Source organism: Lepisma saccharinum, chromosome 2 (genome assembly GCF_977018435.1).
Source record: "Lepisma saccharinum chromosome 2, izLepSacc3.1, whole genome shotgun sequence".
NCBI lineage: Eukaryota > Metazoa > Arthropoda > Insecta > Zygentoma > Lepismatidae > Lepisma > Lepisma saccharinum.
In genome coordinates, this window is record NC_139230.1 from 40605040 (window position 1) to 40617860 (window position 12821).

Here is a 12821-nt window from a genome sequence, read left to right on the forward strand (position 1 = left end):
GGCTGCTGCCCATAATATGTGACCCAATATCTCGCACCTTGGATCGTGACGTAAGACGGTATTGACTGCTTCAATACCATCCTCAACACTTTTATGCCCGTGCGGGTACGATAGATATGTTCCTGCGAGTAAGTCTCGTCGTCAATAGACTGTATTTCGCCATATTTTATGAGTACCGCAGATAATGCCTCATCCGTAACTTCCATCGGGATGACATGTAGTCGCACCATTGTTGATATTCTGTCCGCCCATTCCAATCGTACATCATGATCACCATCCTCATCACGAAACACCAACAGTCGTCCACACGTCCGTATTATTTGCTCACCTAACAGGTGTGATACCAGTTAAATGTATACACACTTACGAAAATTGTCAATTTCAATGCTTAGAACCTGGTCTTCGGTGAGAGCCAGCGTTTCACTAATCCAACGGTGTAACTTCACTGACGTGGGTCTCTTTTGAGCACTCGAAAAAGACAATTTTAACGTGTTAACACGACGTGTTTCCATTATACAATAGTCCGAATTACTTCTATTAGACTCGTAACTAGTATTCCTTCCTACTCACCAGGACACGGCCTCGTTCGAACCAAGCTGCAAGCGCCACGCGAGACGATGTTGCTCGTACGGCTGCTTCCGCGAGACTACCACTCGGCCACAGGGTCCGGAATCGAAGTTAGAAAGAGTTGAAAAGACTACAAGAGAGTGAAGGGAAACTTCCGAGTAGAAACCCAGCAAGCTGGGAAAAACCTCGGCCGCATCTTGAATTAGCATGAGTTTAATCTAGATTCTAGTGTGCTAGGAACCCCACGTTAGAAGGGGGAGGAACTTCGCACACCCTAAAGGTTCAATCCTAGGAGAGAGGATGATATCGGGAATTAAGGAAAAAGGTGCAGGTTCAGTCCGAAGGCCATCAGGAATTTTTAAGAGTTAGTAGGACCTTCACATTCCGACTGACAACCGTAATTTTGGACAAAAAGCCGAACGAAGATTAATTTTGATACGCAGGCCAGAAAGTTAGCCGGATCGAAGATTTAAAAAGACGTCTGTGTAAAAGGAGGAGAAGTCAATGTCAGGTAAAGTCCGTTGGGAGACATCTCGTCTGCTTCTCCGGCCATCGGCGCTTCAGTTTCGGGTCTGGGCGTTGGTCAGCGTTGGCTTCTCTTGGCCTTACGGGTCAGTGACTTCTCGTCGGGACCAATTCAACCTCCGATGGCGCCGCTAGGTGGCCCGTGAAGCACTAGGAAGCGGGGCGTCACGCAGCGTGATTGGCGTCCCACCTGCCACTGCCACTACCACCACCACTGCCAAGGCCAACGCTTCAGTTGAAGCTGAGCGACGGGCCCGTAGAGATGTCTGATACAATACTCCAAGTGCGAGGTGCGTAGTGTGATCCGATTCCAGAGGGGCACAATCAATGTGGCTTCATACAGTGAGACATTGCGCAGACTACGGAGAGGCATGTTGTCTTCAGACATTGTCTTGCTTAATGACAATGCCCGACCGCATGTTGCTGCGTCAACCCAAGACCTTCTTCAACGATTCCACTGGGAAGTGTTTGATAACCCTCCCTACAGCCTAGACCTGGTGCCGAGTGACTTCCACCTTTTCCCGGCGATGAAGAAGTGGTTGGGAGGACTGCGCTTCCACACCAATGAGGAGTTTCGGGACACCGTGCAAACCTGGCTCAACATACAGGCGGCACCTTTTCTTGCAGAGGGTATTGGAAACTGGTGCATCAGTACGATTTTCTTGGTAATTACGTTGAAAAGTAGATTATACATGTACGTAACTTTTGCCAATAAACCCATTATGCTATTCACTGTGGTTTTGATTTCATGCCCTACACATACACACACACACACACACACACACACACACACACACACACACACACACACACATACTATATATATACACATACATACAGAGTGTTTCAAAAGTCGCGCAACCCAAATTTTGAAAATTTATATTATGAAAAACGTAAGATATATTTACACAGAGTTTTTTGCATTATAAAGCCTCATCCATTGAAATATTTTTTAATGCTTAACATTATCAATTTATTTCATACAGAAAATTAAATAAATTAATAACTGGCGGAAGGCAGCGTTAAAATTTTTCCAGAAATGCACTTTTGAGTGAGAAAACTATGTAAGAAATTATTGGAGAGTCAAAATTAGACGTCTAATGAGTGATGCCATGCCAATCTGCCATTTGTAATAAAAAATGATCATGTACATCACTTGATGGATTTTTGACTGGCGATTTTAATGGTTGAGTGAAAAAGTGCCATTTTTGGCACATATCTCCGTAGCTGGCAACACTAGGAGGTCGAAACTTTGTCACCAGACGCACGCAATATGTGCCTAAGTATTGTCCATACATATACGTGAAATATCAAAATCATAATTTTGGGCTGAAATTTGACTATTAAGTGTAAATTTATATGCACCTGGCAACCCTGCCATTCCAACACAGCTGACGGGAGCTTGTTACGAAATGGTAAGGGCGAGTCGTAAATGCGGTTACTACACTACACGTCTACTTTCTTATTATTATTACAATTTGGACATTAAGTGTTCCGATTAAATCACTAAACTAATCATGTAGGCTATCACTAGGTTAATAAATTTATCTTATTATTTAAATTTATCCAAATAAATGCAATTAAAATATTTTTAAACATTGTTAATTTGCTGAAAACATTGAGAATTGATCTTCAACAGTAAATACCAACTCTTAACAATATGTGGGAACATTTGTTGGTGTTTAATATTGTTGATTGTTGTCAAGTGGCGGAGTGGTTAGCACATGCCGGTACGACGCCAGGGGTCCCGGGTTTGAATCCTCGCCTGTGTATCGATGCTTGTGAGTGTCTATTCAACAATTTCATCATATCATCACTCATCCCTATCTTCGCAAATTAGCCAAAAGTGGCACAAGAAGCGAAGTAAAATAAAGCCAAACAAATCAATTAATCAAATGTTGTCAAATCGGAAAACAAAAACAGTCTGACAACAATTGTAAATGCAATACTCGTCACAGTACACCAAACTCACAAGTTTTTTTTTTTTTTGTTGGATGGAGCGGTACCTCGTGGAACGCATGAGGATTTTCAGCGGGCCATGTTCTGCTGTTTTGTCTGTTAACATAACCATTCAAATGGAACCATGCTTCTTCAATGAAATAAAACGAAATAAAGAAAATTGATGTCATTTTCTTCGATGAGAGATCGAAATCATCTGCAGTATTCAAACGTTTATCCTTATCAAGGTTTCGCGTTCTTGAACAGCGCGAACACGATATGGTGCTAGGGTAGTTTTCTTCACATCCCTATGAGCACTGGAAAGTGACAAGTCCGCTTCGGACGCAACTCTCCTCAAGTTTTAGTTGGAGATTGTTCCAGACATATACGCACATCCCCCACTGCGGCAGGGGTTAAAACTAGGGGTGTGCGGAATCCCGGAAAGTCGGAACCGGGATCGGAAAAGAAAATTCCCGTCCTGATCCCGACTTCGGGAAATGAATTCTCCACTTTTCGGGATCCCGAGCAGTCGGGAAATACCGAATGGTCATTTTTAAAAGTCGTTAATTCTCGACGTTTTCTGCATCGTAAATGTCTGAAACTTATCGAAAAGTGTTCGTTTTTGTACCAGAAATGCAAAAACAATCACTTAAAGTGAAAATGACGTGTAGAATTCGAGATTTCCAGAGCTTCGGTAAATTTTGAACATTTCTCGTCCAGAAAATTTCCCTACTTTGTCGGGAAATTGCGAATTTTTCCAGTCCCGAATGTCGGGATTTAAAAAAATTCCCCGTCCCGACCCAAAAAATTCTGTCCCGCACACCCCTAGTTAAAACCGATGGGCGAACACTTCGTGTTTTGTCACATACACTACCGGTTTCTCGAAATCGACGCACTAGTCGTAAAACAGTTGCTTGTGAGGTACAGTAGAAGCAGGATATTTTTCCTGGAAAACCTATTGCACAAGAGTGTAAGAATGGATAGTAAAATACTCTTCAACAATGGACGCGCGCTGCTTTTATGAATACGCCATGCTGAATCAACCAGACACTGTAGTGGCGAAGCGTGAGCGAAGAAAATTCAGGGTAGCCAGGGACAGCCTAGGATTCTCTCAAGAGTCCTATTTCGGTACAAAATCATGATTTAAGATTTTTCACGTAAATGTATGGGCAATTCTTAGGCAAATGTTGCGTGCATCTGGTGACAAAATTTCGACCTGCTAGTGTTTCCAGCTACGGAGATATGTGCCATAAATGGCACTTTCACTCAACTCATAAAATCGCCATTCAAAAATCCATCAAATGCTGTACATGATCATTTTTTGTTTCAAATGACAGATTGGCATGGCATCACTCATTAGACGTCTAATTAGGACTCTCAGATAATTTCTTACATAGTTTTCTCACTCAAAAGTGCATTTCTGGAAACATTTTAACGCTGCCCTCCGCCAGTTATTAATTTATTTAATTTTCTGTATGGAATTAATTTATAATGTTAAGCATTGAAAAATATCTCAATGGATGAGGCTTTATAATGCAAGAAACCCGGTGCAAATATCTCTTACGGTTTTCATGATATAAATTTTCAAATTTGGGTTGCGCGACTTTTGAAACACACTGTATATTATATGTATATATAAAGAAACTTTTTTTTTCAGCTAGCTCTGCAATGGATCTCTTGATTAATTTTCTGCGAAAAGAGGAGAAACGTGAGTAGAAAACCTGGGAAATATTTTCCAGTAGCTGTCGGAAGGTCCTTTGTAATTGTCCACCACGAAGCGATTTTTTCCTAATCTTTGGCAAGAAAGAGTTCTGGGGCTAGAGAGGAGCTGTAACGGTCGTTACACGTCGTTTTAAAACCTGGGCGATTTATAAGGCTCTTTTATTCGCCACAAAAGAACGAAAGTGCACATGCATGGATTTGGTCATGGCGCAATAATAGATTGCGTTGCAGAATGCGATCAAGAACCAAGGCAAGAATTTGCCATAATCTTTCACCTTCATAAAAGAAGGGGCAATATTTTGTAAGTTCATTTTTAAGGTTCTGAATCGCAAATCATATTTTTTTTGTTGCTAATATTATCAATATTATCGTGCAGTTTTATCAGCGATCGCGATCAACATTATGCAGATTGGAATTAAAGCAATAAAATGGAAGTCGCATTGAGATGAATTTTTTCTCGTCGGATGGTACCCCGACGAGACCGAGACTTTTATCCGAGAGGTTAGTATCGTTTGAGACTTTCGTAAACTATAATGTACAGGGTGAGACAAAAGTCAGGTTACATACTTGAATGGCCACCACCTAACGGCTCTGAATTTTTCCTTGTGGAACAGAGCTGATTTAAAATCTGTTTTTGAAAACGTAAAGGACACCCTGTGCGCTAAGAAAATGAAAAGGCTGAACCATCTCAAAGAAATAATTACAGGCAACATCTCCCAGATCATACCCAACACTCTAACAGACGTCTTACGCAACTGGGATCGTCGAATTGAAGCGTTCAAGCAGATGGTGTGCATATTGAACATGTACTGTAACTATTACATATCAATCATGTGTATGTTTGTATGCACGTATTTGTTTTCCAAGGTAACATGACTTTTGCCTCACTCTGTATATGTGGGAACATTCCGTGAAAATCAAAATTGCTTTACTATGCAATATCCCAACATATAAAGGAGATGGTAGCCTGATTATTTACATGGGTTATATATGTTGTTCATTGGGCAAGATCTTTTGCTCGACGACATGATACCCTCACAAATATATAATAAACAGTAATTCTCTAAGTAGAAAAAATATCACCAAGGATTTGGGAATATGGTTAAACAACAAACTCACTTTTGATACTCATATTGAAAAAGTAGTTAACGACTCTTATAAAATACTTGGCTTTGTTTTAAGAAACTCCAAAGAATTTGTTTTATATCAACTCTTTAGTATATTTATTTAATAATCTTGTACGAACAAAATTAAAATACGGGAGTACGGTATGGAACCCATAGATGTCATGCCATATCAATAAAATTGAAAAACTTCACAATAAATTTTTACGACATATTTACTACAAAAAATACAAGAGATCTTCATATGCAGATCGCATCTCCTTAGTTAAATTACTAAATGAATTCTCATGTGATACACTTCAACGAAGACGCGAAACGGCTGACCATGTATTACTATACAAATTTATTAATGGTATACTTGAGTGTGAAAATCTCTTACAGTTCATAAACTTTAACGTCAATTATAAGGTGTTGAAAGTAAAACAACCATTTTACTGCAATAAATCAAACACAAAATTCCATCAAAATTCTCCGATGGAATTGATTTGGATTTTGCTTTTAGTATTAAAAACTTTTTATATAGTTTAAATAACATATTATATATAATATACAAATAAAACAGATCAAATTCTAGAGTGATATATTTATAGTCTCAAATACAAGTACAATTTATAGCTTTCATCTCATATATCTAGAATTAAATTTTGTATACATATAAATCAATTCAAATTTGAACTTTCTTTGTATTGATTATTGCTGTTTCTTATTTAAATAGTGGTATTTGTATAATTTATTTATTATTCTCAAGCTTTTATAGCTTGTTACTTGTTTATTTTTTGTTTCTTCTGTTCTTTAGTTTTCTCCTCTGTTCAAAATTTGTAATATATATATGTAATTTTTTGTATTTGTATAACTTTTTGTATTCGTATTTATCTATTGTTTTGTGTAATAATTACTATGTGTTTGTATCATGTATTATGTATTTATGTAAATGATAGTGTGTATATAGCAAATTATAATGCCTATTGTAATTGGAGCATTCGCTCTGTTATAGGCGACTGGTTAATAAATAAATAAATAAATCTTAGTTTTTTTTGTTTATTTTAATAAGTATTCTTTTACATTTTATGTCATTATATCAAGACTCGAGACTAGACCGAGACGAGATCCCTTTGAGAGCAGCACGAGAACGAGACTGGAGTTCAGATATCGAGACGAAACTGACAGAAGGCTACCATATTATAGGAATGTAAAATTAGATCTTTTTTCCTTTTTTGGAAAAGCACCAAAATGTCGAATCTGAGGGTGGAGTGTGAGAAACGAGATTACAGCAGTGGACTAAAATGGTCCGGCTGGTTCTATTGTAATCTATTTCCTTCCTTTCTTCTTTTGTCCTTCAGTGTTGAAACTGCATAAATAATCCACGAACTGTGAAACCACGAATCTTCGAATGATTTTATATGTGCATTATTCTTATTTCTTGTGAGAGTTCCCGGGTGGACTGCTGCTTAGCTTTCTCGCATTTGATTTGATCGTTCCGGGTTCGTTTCCCGGCGGCAATTCCAAAATTCCGGTGTTGACCCAGCGTTGTAAGGACAACTGGGGAACTATTTGAAAACATCAGTAGCGGACTCAGGTCTTCAAAGCCAGAAAACCGAGACAAAGTGACACGCTGCGCTGAACCACGTAATGAGGTTTGCTCCTTAAATCTTAAGCCATTTTTCTCTTCTTTAGGCTAATTGCTACGACGAGGAACATTGATGAACGGACAATCACAAGAGAATATACACGACCAGGTCAGGATTCGAACTTTGAAACTTTCGACAGCTGGATGGTGAACCGATGCTTTGAATCGACTACACTCCCCCATTGAAATAAACTTACAAACGTCACGAAAAAAAATCGTTTTGATAGAAGAGGATGCCTTCCTTGCCTCTTCCTGAGGCATAGTAAGTAAAGAATAAATAAATAAATAGGGAATTAGAACGATGATAACAAACCACTTACGCTAGAGGACCTGGGTTCGAATCCCGACCTGGGCATGGTTGTTCTTTGTGTGTCCCTTCATCAATTTCACCAATAACTTTTCACCAAATTAAATTACATGAGATCTGATTTCAGATTTGACATTTGACATCCTGACGAAATTCTAGCCTATGATATGTATCACATGTCCACCTATCATTTTAAATAAAAAAAGTTGAATTCAAGATGGCGGAACCAAGATGGCAGCCGTCCCCGTGACATACTCCAAAAGGTGTACCCCTAGGCCTATTTTGTATCGCCCATATCAAATTCCATGAAAATACATTACTGCGGATTTTACAAGGGGTGGGAAGTTACTTCAGATACACCCTGTAGAATTATGTACATGAAATATAAACATATCTATTACGTCAAGTTGAGTAGAAGCGTAGAACTTATCTTATGCTCAATGCCTGTTTCTTCCGCAATAATGAAATCTTTGTTGCAATCAAAATATATTCTTGGCGAACTGTTTAGAGTTGGCAGATAATGTGTCTGTGTATAAAATATACAGTGCAAATGGTCCCACAAGTTGAAAAATAAACTAAATCATCTGATTCATTCACTGATAAAAGAATGTTTCAGGTCAGACCTCTTTCTTTCTTTCTTGTTTCTTTATTTCATCTTTTCTGTATCCTAAAAATATAAAATGTATTAAAATCGTTGGAAACATTCTCGATACTGCGACTAGAGAAGCTCGGTATAATCGGGGAAAGGTCTAATAAATATATTTTTTTAATTATTGGAAAAGTCTTTTATCAGTAGTTTGGCTGCCGTTACATAGAAAGTATCACAGTTGCAAAATTTCAATTCTTTAATGGACGACAACCTCTGCAAACATTAAGAGTGATTTGCAATAATAATAGTAATAATCATAACATCGCATTTAAATCTTCGCTTAAAAAAATAGCACTTCTCGTCTTCTTTACATCTGAGGGAAGAAAAACATTAGGAAGTACATGGAGAGCAAATAGACTCTAAGAATTTGTTATGTGACATCACTATTTCTTCCTAAAGTACATCCACTTCATGCATAAAATATGTTTCACCTGTGAAACCAAGTTTTCAAGACTGACTACTTTGCAGCCGTGTTCGTAAATTCTTGTCAGTTGTTACTTTCTAACTACACGTTTCACTCCGTAATAATTCGCATGCCCCGAGTCAAGGTAACTTGAAAATAACTGAGCGGTGACAGATCTCCCTGCTCGGCGAAAATTAATATGACACGTGAAATTCTTTAACCGTAGTTATCCAACTGCGTCCTCGATAGGGGCTCCTGAGAACGCCCCTAAATAAAGATGCCGCACCTTACGAAGTATATTTAATTTAAATGGTGTACTAAAGAGAACTTAAGCGTACTTAATTGTTGATTTCTTGCCACCACCTCCACCACAACTACACTAATACAACATTTTAATACTTAAAAGCTTTATTAAAGCATTGCATCTTGAAATAAACCGAGTCTTAAGCTTTTATTTGGGTTGTTTTCATTTATATTTTGAGAAGTTACAAATCAGAATATATTTTACAGAAAGTAATTACTATCAGAAATATTGTTTAAAAGAAGTAATGCGTCGTTGCCTTGTAATCAAGTAGTCCCGGGTTCGATACCTGGTGGGAGGCACATCGTGGTTCTGATCCCACTTTAAACGGTGTTCATAAAAGTGGACATAAACCAAAAACTCAAAACAAAATCATTATCGATTGCGATAAAAAGTGATCTTTAATTCGTGTAAAGATGTACACCATTTGTTGTGTTTAATTGTAGGAATGAAGTGAAAAATGTGGTTTGTCCAGGGCACCTAATTTTTCGTCTTTCTCAGATTTTTAAAAACTATCCATATTATTCTCGCTTCTTGTCTTGTATCTGCCATACCTCTTTTTACCGTTCAACATGCCCATTACTTCGTTTTAGTGTATTTTCCACAGGAAACTACACTACTCTAGCGACCCCTGTGGTAGAATCTGAGCTACGTACCGTACTTTATGCATCCATGTCATTAAAATGGTCATATATTTCAACATTTTGGCCATTTTTTTGACATTTTCAAACATTCTATGTTGCATTTTTGCTGTTATCATTTGACATTCCTGGTAGTGTTACGTAAAACTTAGTACTACACCCTAGTAATAAAATATTTCAACATGGTGGCTGTTGGAGGACTGGGGACAATGGAGGGAGGGCAGATTGTAAATTTTGTGACTACTGTCAAATTATTGCAGACAGATACTTGACAATGAAGGAAGGTTGTTGTATTTGAGCGAAATATGACGACGCGTTTCAAGATGGCGGGCAGAAAACCTATTTCATCACTTTTACACTTTTTATGCTGTGCTGTAAAAATTGCATCAAAACTGCGGCTCGAATACATTTTCGGAGCGTAAGGAACTAAATGTACAATACTTTTGTGCCATTTATTGAGCTAGAACGCTGCGACAAATTTTTAAAAACATAATCCCAAATTTATCAAATCTAAGAGTAAAATAAATGTTTCAACTACAATAACTGCCATAAATTTAAAGGTTTTAAGATCAAATTTGTTCATCTGCTAGACGCCGAAGGAAATTTGTTTTCTGTTGCATTTGAGAGAAATTGGTCAAGGTGTTTTAAGTTTGTTGGGAAAAGTACAATTTTATTTGTCTTAAGATATTTCAAATTCTGGTAATATATATATATATATATATATATATATATATATATATATATATATATATATATATATATACAGTAAACCCTCGTTAACACGAATCCCAAGGGACCGAAAAATCAAGAGTTCGTGTTAAAAAATTCGTGCTAACCGGGGACTCAAATTTTATTGTTGCAATACAGTTCTTTCTACACATTAACCATTTAAAATACGTATTATGTATGTAATCATAGAAAACACTACTGCAGTACTACAGTAATTAACTTTTAAGAAAGTATTCACAGATCATTTTCTGGTGAAAAACAGTTCAGTATGTGTTGTGATGACACAGATTCCCAGGATGCGGTGATAGCTTTTATTGTATCAAGCACACTCCTACTTGGGGTTTCAGTCCTCTACGTTTTAAAGAATAGAAAAACACATGTGAACACACAACTGAATTTGTTGGTTAAATACGTATAAGCTCATTGTTGACGCGGTGATGGCGATTGTCGAGCAATTGCACCCAAGTTTTAATCTTTATGTTACTCGTACTGGCTATGTTTTAAAGAATAGAAAAACACCTTTGAACACATTGTGATCTGAATCTGTTGGTTACAATACTATATAAGTTGATTGTTGACAAGATGATAGAGATTGTTGAGCGATTTCTTACATACCTAGCAGAGGAACGACAGAGGAACAACAGAAAAAAATTATGAAAAACTGTTCGTGTTAAATGAGATCTAATGACACAACGGACTAAAAAAACATTTCGTAATTCGTGGTAACCAAAATTCGCGTTAACCGATATAACTTTCTATAAGATATAATACATCCCTGCCGGGACCAACATTTTGTTCATGTTAACCGAGTGTCGATCAATAAGTTTCAAAACGACGAACAAAATATAGATTTTACTTTGATTCGGTTGCATATTTATGCTGAAATTTTCAAATTCCTGTATATACCCCATTTTCTGTGATAAAGGAAGGAAACTCCAGCTGTTTTGTGCATCATTCGAGCTACATTTATAGATTTCAGCTGAAATTCACACAGCAACTACATACGATAACTGGTCCTGTATTGCATTTGAGTTCAATCTGTCAAAGCATTTCAATATGGCAGAATTGACACCCACGCTATAAAAATTAGGAAATACACTTGACATGTTTAATGAGTAGTCGATATATTTATTTATTTATGCAATGGATATAATATGTTATGCGTTACATGGATTGCACTGGGAGTATGCATTTTGTACCCATATTTATGAAAATATCAACATATTGCAAGGAAAATCCTATCCTTTTTTGCGTGTTATTAATACATTGTCTTCAAATACTTCTATGCCATCAATCGATATAATGAAAAGGACAAACGACGTTTTTGTAAATCAGGAAAGCTTTGAATCCACTTGATGATCAGATACGCTAATCGTGATTTTAGTCACGGCGTAGTATAGCTACTTTGACAGAAATTCGTACACAGAAGCCATTGATTACAAAGTTCTAAAATACTAATTGAGAGAATTATTCTGATCTTCAGTATACGCGTTACGAAATTGAATGCACTCTGGATTCGATTACCGCATAAGATACGTTTGTTTCTTCTCCTATTCATTTCATCAGTTAATCATCGAACCTCGCATTAGAATACTGATACTTATACAGTACAGACATTCAGAATTATGAAGACGTTCACAACATTGTATTTTTATTTCCACAATGTGTTCCCTCTCTCTTAATATTCGCTAATCTAATAGCTTTACAAAGGAGATAAGCTTTTATACAATAAATAATTAAAAGTTTATGTAGTTTTTATAGCATGTAGATGGAAACAAAAACGGCGGTGTACTCATCAACACGACTGAATTGTAGAAGAGTAAACAATTGTTAGATGATTAAAATACAAATACTATAGCTACTTTCCTTAATCAAATGGTCCCCAGTTCGAATCTTGTGTAAGACATGGACCTTTAACTTGTGTTGTTTCTTCTTCACCGTAATCGTATGATGAATCTAGAGAATAGAACAGAGTAACAAGAAATACACAAAAACTTTCCTTCATGCAACATTTGACCCCTATACGCCTTCATGGCGTGGTGCTATGCACAGGGGATCACTTTACCTTTATCTTTAACATTTAACCAGCCTGTATCACTGTATCACTGTTTCCCGTTGCTCAGCAGAGGCGTGACATTAGGGGTCATTCATCGATATTTTACACAGCTTTTCTATATCCTTGGTTAATCGCGACGATGAAAGTAGAATAAATAGAACTGAACTGATGACACGACAAACGAAAATATTCATAAATACTCTGGGATTTGAAACTCTGTTTCGTAAATGAG